This window comes from Pygocentrus nattereri, chromosome 5 (genome assembly GCF_015220715.1).
Source record: "Pygocentrus nattereri isolate fPygNat1 chromosome 5, fPygNat1.pri, whole genome shotgun sequence".
Taxonomy (NCBI): Eukaryota; Metazoa; Chordata; class Actinopteri; order Characiformes; family Serrasalmidae; genus Pygocentrus; species Pygocentrus nattereri.
The window spans coordinates 37,104,736-37,116,386 of record NC_051215.1 but is presented as its reverse complement, the minus strand read 5'-3'; positions in this window follow the sequence as shown (position 1 = coordinate 37,116,386).

Below are 11,651 nucleotides of genomic sequence, written 5' to 3'. Positions count from 1 at the left end.
CACAGGGGTATAAATACACTGAGGAAAAATAAGAAACACCTGGGACTAATGAGGGGTGGAGCACAAACAGGTGGAGCAGATAACAAGGGGGCAGTACCAGGAAGGAGACACAGAACAGCAACAAAAAACAAAAAAAAACGAAGAATCTATAGCAATGATTAACATTTTTGTCCCTTTTTTTTTTATAAGATGAACAGCCCTTTTCCCAATTTTCACTTACATTGTTTCCCAATTTTCCTACATAAAAAATGAAAAAGTGAGATGAAGTTTGCGATATTTTGACTCGGAAAAGACGTCTTTCTTTATTCATAGTGTAGTGCATTGTTCTTTTCTGACTGGGTCTGCTGATTAAAGTGGAGTCACTAACTCTTCTCATGGACATCTGTGTTCCTGCAGTTTTGTTCCAATTCCAAGAACAGGACTGGGAAACACTGGCCTTAAGGAACAAGCATATTGTATTTCAACAGATGGTTTCATAAGGTTTGCTGTATCATGCTGTCAGCCACAAGCTCCCAAGCAAAACACCTTTAGTCATTAGGATCTAAACATGGCACTTTCTCTGTGTTCAGTAATGCCACTTTAATCTCTGCCTTCCTGAATGCTGTCTCTCATGCTTTCCCACATCACCGACAGGCAAACAGACAAACACTGAACTAGCAGATGTTCCCTGCATGTCCTGCTCTGTAAATTGTGATGCTATGCATGAAAATGCAGATTGCTTTTAACATCTGCTTCACAAGGAAAACTTTTTTTGTGTGTGTGATTATGCAAATTATATTGTATTATGATAAGGATGTGTATGTCCTTTAATATCATACAAGGGTCAAAGATGTTCTAAACAAAATGAAGCTATTTTATGATCTTTCTCAATTCTGGAGCAGCATAACTGTTGAGTTCATTCAAGCAGAATGAAAATATTGAAGTAATCATATCGGATTAATCAGATACAGACATGTAGCAGCTCAGTGAGCTGCAAACCGCCAGAGGAAAATCCACGCAGGACATCTCAGGATCACAACAGGACACAATGTCTGTGTAACTAAGGCATGAAATTAAATGTCATTATGATGATTACCTCTTTACTGGGGACCCCAGACTGCCATTCATTTACTTACATTGTTCCTGTTATTCCCAACAGGACCTGGTTTTCCCTTACAGTGCAGTGGGATTGTGTATGGCTTATTTGTGTTCCTGTGTGTTTGTGTGTCTTCCTGTTTGTCAGTGTGTCGGCCGGATCTTCATTAGTTATTCATGGAAGTTCTATTTTTGGCCTATGACACGTTTTACCTGTTCATTTCTTCTCATTTCTGCAGCTAGAACTACTACAGCTGAAACCATGGCAACAGTATATGCAGCATGTTCCAATACCTCAGCCTAAAGATATTTAAACTGCAGTGTCAGAGAGCAGTCGGAACCAAAACATTTTCCCCTGCTCTGCCCTCACCTTAATGGAAATGTAAACCTACAAGTGAGTGCAGTTAGCCTCTGTATTCCCTTTTAAGGTGCTCTCCAGGGCCCTGTGAAAGGCCTTGATTTTATGTAGACCCAGCTTTACACTGTGCCTGAATCCACACCATCTGATGGTTTACTTGCGTGTGTGTGTGTGTGTGTGTGTGTGTGTGTGTGTGTGTGTGTGTGTGTGTGTGTGTGTGTGTGTGTGTGTGTGTTGGGCTCCGAGGGATTAACCAAAAGGAAGCACAGGCTTTGGTCAGGATGTCATTTCTTTTAATGAGGTGAAAATGATCTCTGCTCAGATCAGAAGACTGATAGATAGACAGAGATTAATGATTCACTTTTTCATCTTGCAGACTTGCTTTTTTTAGACCTGGTCTTCATAGCTCCATATGAAACCCTGAAATATGCATCACATTTCTGCATCTTTAACCACCTCCAGCATTACAAAAAAAGCTAATTTATTATATATCCTGATAGAAGATTAATAATTTTTGGAAGATTAATAATTTTTGCATCAATAATGCAGTTTGAAAAAAGTCTTCACCAAAAACTGCAGTTTAAATGATAGCTTACACATTTTAAATGGAGGATTTATATATAATAACATGGTGAAACATGTGAAACATCCACATAATGCAATCATGGCAACACACCACAACTAATTGTATATTTTTACAGGGCAGTGCAGTTACAAATTCATAATTATGCTGAATTGGGTTACCCTGCTCGCTGCATTTGCGAGCATTGTGATGCTAGCAGTGGTGGTGAGTGGAGGGTGCAAACCACTGATTGGCAAAACCAGAGGATGCATGAAGCTAGAGTGACCATGTCACAATTTATTTATTTTTGGATGGTGAGAGAAGCGGGGCTTATTCCCCTTTATGCTGGCAACAGAAGTCTAATCCCCTGTTTATACTAGTGGGAATTTGCTAATTATTTTTATCCAAGTCATAATTACATTGAACTTATGGCTGGGGTCTACCTAGTAAAGTGGCTGGTTAGTGTATATCTTGCAAATGTATTTATTGAGAACATATAAATGTACATTTACACTATGTGCATTTTTTATGTTGACCACTAAAGAGATATGTTGCATAATACATTACCATTACTACTTGTTTTTTAAATGACATCATTCTGTCACATAAAAATTACTCCATCTACAGTTTATAAACTTAGTAAACATACGAGAATTTAACATTAATGGCTAATCCATATACACAGACTTAACAACTTGATTCAGTCAGTTTCATGAGATTCATGTCCAAACAGAAAATAAACTCTTGCTTGAATATTTATTTTTTTCATGAGTGTGACACTCAAACATTACTGTTGGTCTTCTTTATGGATTCTTCACACATATGACCCAATATTTAGACTCTCTGAAGGAACAATTTGGCTGAAGCTGAAAAGTAAAGGCAGCAAACATTAAGTTATATTCTGTTAATATAGAAGTAATAAAATAAAAAGTAAATATGCTATTACAAGTCTTAGGCCTGGTCCAGTGATGCCAGATGGGAATTTTTACTTGGTGGTTTGTTTTGGATCTGCTTGATCACTGTGGATGCATTTGCTTGTTCAGTTCCCTTCTGTGATGCAAAGCCTCACTTAGATGCTCCAGCCTTTAATACCCATGCATGTTCCAGAGATGTCAATGTCTAGTCAATTAAATTTGCTCCTGAACTCCTAATCAGCTTCAGAAACGGTAAACCCCAGCATGAACTCCTGGTTTGCTTCTTGATGTTCTATGTTTGACATACTTTAAAATTTCTTTGTGAATATTGTTATCGCTGGCTTATCCCATTTAGCTTCTTTGGCACACTGACTAGGGTAAAACATTCAATACAAATAAATCTGACATGGCTATCCAAATGCAATATTTCAGACACGATGGTATGTCATTTACAAAAAATCAAACAAAACCTCTCTTTCTCATAGTATGAATGCTTTATAAAATTTTTTCAGGATAGTGTTTGATTTGTATCTCCAACTGACGACTTTGTGAGAAAGATTTTTAACTATATGCAACTGTGTAACTGGGATTTTTAAATTTAACATACATTTATTTACAAAATCCAAGCTAATGTAAAAGTGTCAATTTGATATAATCTGTATAGATGAGACACTTTATGTACGCTGTGAAGCTGTGATAACCCCCTAAAACATGTGTGACTCCTAAACAAATCCTTATGAAGTGCAATCCCAGCACAATCTCTGTTAATTAGATTCACCCCCAGAATAGCTCTGGGCTGATTGCTGTTTTTATCCACAAAGCAGAGTTTCAAGCTTCTCTGTTTCTTCCTTTCCTCTCACAGGCTCAACACTGTCCTCCGCTATCCGAGTCATCATTACTCTCCCTTTCCCATCTGTCCTGTACAAATCTCCATCTCCTCCTCATGATTTAGCCACAGTGTTACTTTTCCAGCTGCAAACATGGTTCTCTGTACCATAATGCTCCTTTTTACACACAGAGTAATCTCAGTCCCCAACACTCTTCCCTGCTGTGGCCTCTTTGTTTTTAAATTTTTTCCCCTCAAAAAGCAGCGTCATTGTAATTCAAGAGGAATTGCAAAAAATGTCTGTGAGGGCTTTCTGCTGCTTCCTCTTAACAGCCAGTGAGATTTGATAGCGCAATTCAGCAATTTATGATCAAATGTTCCACACATTCATGAAGACATGCTGCAAGCACTGCCAACTCCAGGCCCATCGGAATACCTCAGAGGAAAAAAGAGACAAAGTTTACTTGACCCATGGGCTTCCAGACATGGAGACTCTGATCAGTGCTTATTTGCTTTTCCAGAGATTCCAAGTTAATAATATTTTATATTTGCATTTTCAGAATTCTCATTTCCTGTCTCCGAACGGAACATGATTTGATCAGATTCCAGTCGGCTCGTCCTGTTGTTAAGTCAACAGTTAGGCAGAAGATATTTGTAATGGCGCAGAGCCTGACCAGCCTTGCACATGTACGTGCATACGCACACACGCAAGTACACACACACACACACATAACACCCCATATAAAGTCACTTATTGAAATAACACAAGACTTCAAAAGTCCTAATTGAGTTTTGAGAGGACGCTATCTTGGCCCAATTTCATTACACTGGAGTTCACTGCCAGTTGCCATCATGTTGTGCAGACAGTTTAGAATTCCTGCAGGGTCAAAGAGCATGTGGGGAGTGTGTCTTGGTCAGTATTTGAGAAGTGGCCACCCACTGTCCTCCTGTCTCCAGACTTCTTTTTCCACTGTCTGGGAAATCCTCCCAGAACTGGCACTCTGTTCCCCTGAGCGTTACTGAATCAACTGCTCTGAATAAAGACAAGAATTTTACATTATTTGAAAATCATGCTTTTTGAATTATAATTGCTCATAAACTGGACACCACAGAGTGTGGTGTGTGTGTGTGTGTATATGTGTGTGTATGTGTGTGTGTGTGTGTGTGTGTGTGCGTGTGTGTGCATGTGCATGTGTACATGCCTTTTATTAAATGGCAGCGTGAAGTAGGGTGCTGTTCTGCTGCACTGCAAGTTTATGTATGGATCATTCTGCTTAACTGATTTAAAGTCAGTGCTTCTATTTCAGCCTCTTAACTGATTTGAACTTTGGACTAAAGGTCTTGTCATGCTTCTGGGTTCTCCTCCCTTGCCTAGCATGTTCCAGGACTCCGTTTCCCATAATTCTAGTCCTGATGATGTCACCAATTCCTCCAATCATGTGCAACTACCTCTTTTTCAGTCACCTGATTTCTAACTCAATTCACCTGTGCTTGTGTTTGTCTTAGACCTTAAATAGTCCTTGGTTTGTTCTGCTTTTTACCAGGTATTTCTGGTTTCTTGGACTTCTGAGTAGTATTTTTCTGATTGTTTGACTTGTGCCTTGAACCTTTTGCCTGCTTTCTGGATTTGGAATCCTCTTTTAGATTTGCCCTTTTCTATGTTTTTGTTATTCCGGTTTTTGACCCCTGTTTGGTTTTTGGACTAAGATATTAGATTTGCCCTGAGAGTGTGTTTTTTTTTTTTTTTTCCGAGTATACAACCGCCCACATGTCCGGCTGGACACTGAAGGACGACTGACTGCTGAGCCCTCCTGCTACCCACTTCAGACCAGCTGCCCACGCCCCAGCTACCACCAACTACCTTGGATGAGCTGCCCACCCTACGCTGATGTTCTCATAGACTCCTAGATATTCCTAATATCAATATTACTGCTGTTAATATTAGTAGTATAATCACTTGTAGGTAGTTTGACCAGAGGAGGATGGGTGCCCCCTGGTGAGCCTGGTTCCTCCCAAGGTTTCTTCCTCAGTTCTGAGGGAGTTTTTCCTTGCCACTGTTGCCCCCGGCTTGCCCACTGGGGGGTTTCTGTACATTCTGTACATTCTCACAGTACTGTTGAAACTTTGTCTTTTCTGAAATTCTGTAAAGCTGCTTTGTGATAACATCCGTTGTAAAATGCGTTATACAAATAAATTTGATTTGATTTGATTTGATACTTGGACTTACATACTGATAACGCTCTCATTAAACAGACTTCCATTTTTAAGATCTGCAAGCGTCTTCTTGTGTTTGTGCAGCATTACAGGTCTTTTGCTTTGAATAACTCTATGCCTTAATATATTTATTAAAGAAAATGATTGAACATTCCATTTTGTCACTTCCAAAACAATCACAACACCACTAAAATTGTACTGTACAAAACTGTACAACACCACTGTTTTGGTAGTGAATGCTTTAGTATTGCATTTCTTAGCTCATTTTGAGCATAACTTTGAGCATATACAGCTCTGAACAGTTGCCCACATGTAATATCATAATATTTTTCATTAGAACAAAAAAGTTTACTTTATTGTAAAAATGTGTTTTAGCTGTGACAGTTCTTAAAGTTCTTAAACACACAGATTTTCAGACTTTGGGACACATTTACTTCAAAACAATGGGCTCTAACTGTTCACCATGTGACCATGAGGGTCAGGGAAGCAGTTACTTCTCTAACATACAGGGGTGTGGCTATAATAAGACCCCGCCTATGGTCTAAAGCTCTTTGGGCCACATTAATGAAAAACATGATAACAGCATTACATAGTAAATACAAACTATTTATAAAGTTGCAGTGGCAAGTGTCTTTTTAACCCTGTGGTATTTTTTCAGTTTGAAAATTCAATTGATATGAAAATTCAATTTCAACTAATAAAATAATAAATATTTAACTTTTGATATCAGTATATTAATTTGAAGTAATTATATAATAGATTATGTTGATTTATGCAGATGACTAGTTTTTATTTTTTTATGTATTAGCATTAGCATTTTTCTTCCCCTTTACTTTAATATGAGGACTCCTGCTTGGTTAAAGTTCTTCTCTTTGCACAAAGCACACTTATGGCTTGATTTTTCATTCACTATAGTAACAGTGAGATGAACTGTGTGTTACAATGCACAATTAAATGTAAATGAGTTTCTGATTCCAAAGAATAAAGTAAAATAGATTGCAGTGACCCGAAACATGAATTTGATTTTCTTGGCAAAAATGCTTTTGTTATTCAACATGCAGGTATAACTAAAGATGAGCTAGAAACAGCTTGACTCAACTGAGGTTTTAGTGAAATGCTGAGGATGGAACACTCTGGAAGAAATTTCCACTGTTTTGATCTGCATTCCCTGCAAGCAATCTGGAGCAAGCTGGAAACAGAGAAAACTCCTTTTTCTGCTTGCTTCAAAATATGGTGACTCAGCCAGTTTAGGAGAAAATAATTTAATATTGTTTACTAGCATATAGAGGAGCCCCACTTTCTAAAAAAATGCAGTACATATTTTATTATATATAAACTTCCTGTGTACTAAAGGAAATGTTCTTATCTCAATGTTCTTAAATGTTTCAATTGGTTAATTTATCATGAAATATTCACACAATGTAAAGGTCAAGTATTGTGTCCAAATGATGTAAAATTAAATACAAACTATTCATTTTTCTGTATCAGAAAAAAGCAGGAAATGTATTCTCACTGTCCAATAACACAAAACAAAGCTGCATTTTTTGCATTTGTCTTACATTATATAAAAATAGAAGTTTTGTAAAAAAAAAAAAAGTAAAAATAAAATAATGCTCCAAAATCACTTAGAATAAAACCCATTTGCCTTATCTTGCATTGAAGTTTAAAGTACATTTACTATTTTGGATTTTACATGTTCCTGTGATTTTTTTTTCAGACAGCAACAATATAAAACATACACAAGCCTAAAACTAGAAAAAAGCAGCACTATGTTCAATATCAAATCTATCAAAAGAGAATATATTACATCAACACAACTGCAACTGCCTTCTTTAATTTTACTTGGTTTGACAATTAAACCCATGGAACCAAAACCGTATCTATGATTTTTTTTATATAAAATAAAGTATAGTTTAGCTTTTTAATGTAAAAAGCTTGTACAAAACAAAATAGAAAGCAAAATAACCAATAATCCAAAAAGGGTAGAATGATTAATGTACCGTTTTTCATTGGAGAGGCTCAGGTATTGTGCTCTTGCAATATATTTTATTCATGTCAATTCAAAGTTCCAGCAGCTTTGCAAGTCTGAAATAGCTAAATAAATATATTAAAAAGCACTTAAAGCTTTTCTCTTTGAGACAGAGGAGAAAATCAAGCTCCATTCTTGTGTCAGATATGAAATAATTCAGAAACGTTTCTGTACATTCTTTCACTGTGAGAAGACAACCCAGCATTATGGTTCTGAGAGGATGTGTAACTGTCAAGAATCCATTACTCAGAAAAGTAAATTGACAAAAGAAAGCTGACACAAGAGCACCAATTTGAGATGTGGAGAGACACTAAGTTTGTAACTGGGATTACTCAAATAGTGAGGGGCAGAAAATGCAACCAACTCAAAGACTGATAAATACTGAAAAAGACTGATAAATTAACAGTACTCTGTTGCTTTTATATACCACTGCATTCACAACAAACCCAAATCCAAAAAGCTGGGACAATGAATAACACAAGAGTTTGAGACTATTTCTCAATGCATGCAAGGGATTTCATCATCTACAATCCATAACCTTATTAAGATTCCTAAAATTTGTAAATGGCAAGGCCCGAAAACCAATATTGAATGCCTGTGACCTTTGATTCAGATAGCACTGCAATAAAAACTAACATGCTTAAGGCATATAGCTACCTTGTCAGTAAACACAGTTTGTTGCTTCAATTACAAATGCAAGTTAGGAGCCATGTGAACAACATGCAGAAGTTCCAACAACTTCTCTGAGCTATAGGTAATCTATAGCTCATAGATATGTGCTGTGGTCTGACGAGTCCAACATTCAGATTGTTTTTCGAAATTATCAACATCATGTTCTCCAGGCCAGAGAGGAAAAGGACTGTATTGATTGTTACCAGTGTAAAGTTAAAAAACCAGCACACATCATGGTTTGGGGGTGTTTTATACCAATAGCATGGCAGCATTAATGCTGAGAGGCACATTCTAGAGCAACACATACTGCCTTCTAGTCAAAGTCTTTTTCAGGGATGCCAGAGTGGGCTGCCTGCAATCCAGACTTGTCTCCCACTGAAATCACATGGCACATTATGAAGCACTATATGCGAAAATGAAAACCTGGACTGTTGAGCAGCTAAAGTTTTATAGCAAGCAATAGCCACTGGAAAATTTTTCATATTAACAATAGCCACAGTTGTTATCCTCAGTTCACAAACAATCATTGAACATTGTTAAAAAACATGCTGACACAGTGGCTTCTTTCTCAACGTCTTCAAATTTAGAACAAGCAAACAAGTAACAATAAAGTTAATTAATTGAAACATCAAACATCTTTTCTATGTACTGTTTAAGGTGAATACATGTCATTTGTAAATCATTGTTGTCTGTTTGTATTTATATCTTTCCCACTACTCCAACCTTTTTGGAATTGGGTTGTATAATAATGTTTCCCTATGTACAGCAGCATTATATTATGTTGTTTATCCAAATAAGTCCGTCTTTACATGCACCTTTCTAGACTGAGCAAACAATGTTATTTGACCGGAATTAGTGAAGATTTAACAGCCTGTATTTGGAGATGTGGGTGCACACATTTATGCTAAGATAACAACTTTGCTGTTCAGTAGCTCAAACATCAAAGTAAAGGCATGCGTGGAGAAATGAATAATATGTTTAAGCCTCTTCAAAGTCTTTACAAACTCTTTTCAAATTCATAAGCATATCACAACCAGTTCTCGTGGATATCCTGCATAGTTTATATGAGTGAAGGAAAATGATCTCTGTGAACAATTATTCATCTAACCGATTAACCCCTTAAAATCGCAGGCTTGTTACATACTAACGCTTATTATTCAGTAACTACAGGGACTTCAATGCAAACTGATTGAGCTATTCTTAGGGTATGGAAGGTCTTTTAAGGGTTAAAGGTTAATTAAGGGTTAAGTTAAATTCACTACAAGCAAAATGGTAGATGCATGTGTTCAGTTAACCACATCTTATAAGCCTACTTAAAAGAGGACATCTTCCTCATCTGCACCAGCCGTATTGGTCTTTTGAGAAATAATGAATTCTCATCTAATACATTCACACCAGAGAACTGGTAAAAACTCTAGGCTATCCGACAGCTGATGCATGTGAATGATACATTTTTAAAAGGCTTTGCTCTTCCTCGTGAATTATGCAGGTTGCTTCACAGATGTATGAGTTGGACTGGTCCCCATGCTGCTCTCAAACATTGAACAGAAATTAAGCTTTTAACACATATCCTAAAGTAAACTCAAACTGTACCCTCCTGTGGTGGAAATAGAATCTTATGGGACCTGTTAAAAAAAAAAAAGAAAGAAAAAAAGAATTATTTGTTAAATAAAATTCTATTAACAAATTAAGAAATGGCACCCCATACGAAAATTTATATCAATTAACCTCTTAAACTCCCTGGGACCATCAGCAGTTCCAGACTTGCACCATTGATCCTGTATACAATAAGCCTTGACTTGACTTGGCAGTAAATTTATAAATTCTATTGTCATTATCCAGCAGCTCACACATGTCAATCACTTTCATATCATTATCATTGACAATTACCTGCCAATCTGGACTTAAATTATTTCAAATTATTCAAAGTAACCTTTATATGTAGTAGTATAGTAGGAAACTATAAGATGTGTAACACTTTGTGTAACCTTTAGTAGATTATATAGTTTGGTTATGGTAATTGGCCGTTACATTCCCCTTGTAATGGTCTTACTAAGGCTTGTTAAGTAACTGACTGCTCACTGCTTCTTTATTAAGCAATAAATAGTGTGCAGTAATTGTGTGCTTAATGTGATTCTTATCAGCACTTTGCTTAAAAACCTCAGCAAGTCTCTACATTATTCTCATCAATACATCAATAAATCCCTCAGTACATCATCAATCCATTCTCATCAGTACCTTTCATCAGTTGCCTATTGGTTCTAATTAAAACAACAACAAAGCAGGACTTATAGCTAACAATTGCACCTAAGAAAGTATTAACTTCTGTGGCACATCCTATTCAACTCTCCTGGAGGCCCAATGTCCAGCACAGTTTGATCATTCAAACTCAAAAAAAAAAAAACACACTTACTGAACCTGGCAATTGACAGGTGAGTTGAATCAACGAAACTTATAGTCAATGCCAACTTATCTTGAGTCTCATCAGACTGTTTGAGGAAAGCACTAGTTGGATGTCATCATGCTGCAGTGTTCCACTACTGATTCATGGAGCCATGCTCGTGGTAGGCATGTGCCCTCTGGAAAAGGGGCTTCTTCTTCTTGTCCATGTTATGTTAGTTTAAAATGTGTGTATGTGTTACCAGTGTCATTTTGTGTTGGGAAGTGTGTTCACTACCATGAAGCAGAAAATGATGGCTGGTAATGACCTCCCTTCTGTTCAAGCTGTGTTGTTATGTGCCTCCTATTTGAGAATCATGGTCTCCTCTGTCAATATGTCGATACATTATGTGCAAAAGATCATCACATATACTACATATAACCAAGTACTGGTGCTGCGAAAATGCTCAATGCAACCACTGATGAATTAAAATCTGGCTTGATACACCTTAATAAGGGTGTTGTAATGGCCACTTAAAAAGTGTTACCAATACTTCTACAACAATCTGTAATAATTTCATGGTGGGTTTTAGTAATCTGTAACACTTATGTAATATCCTAAC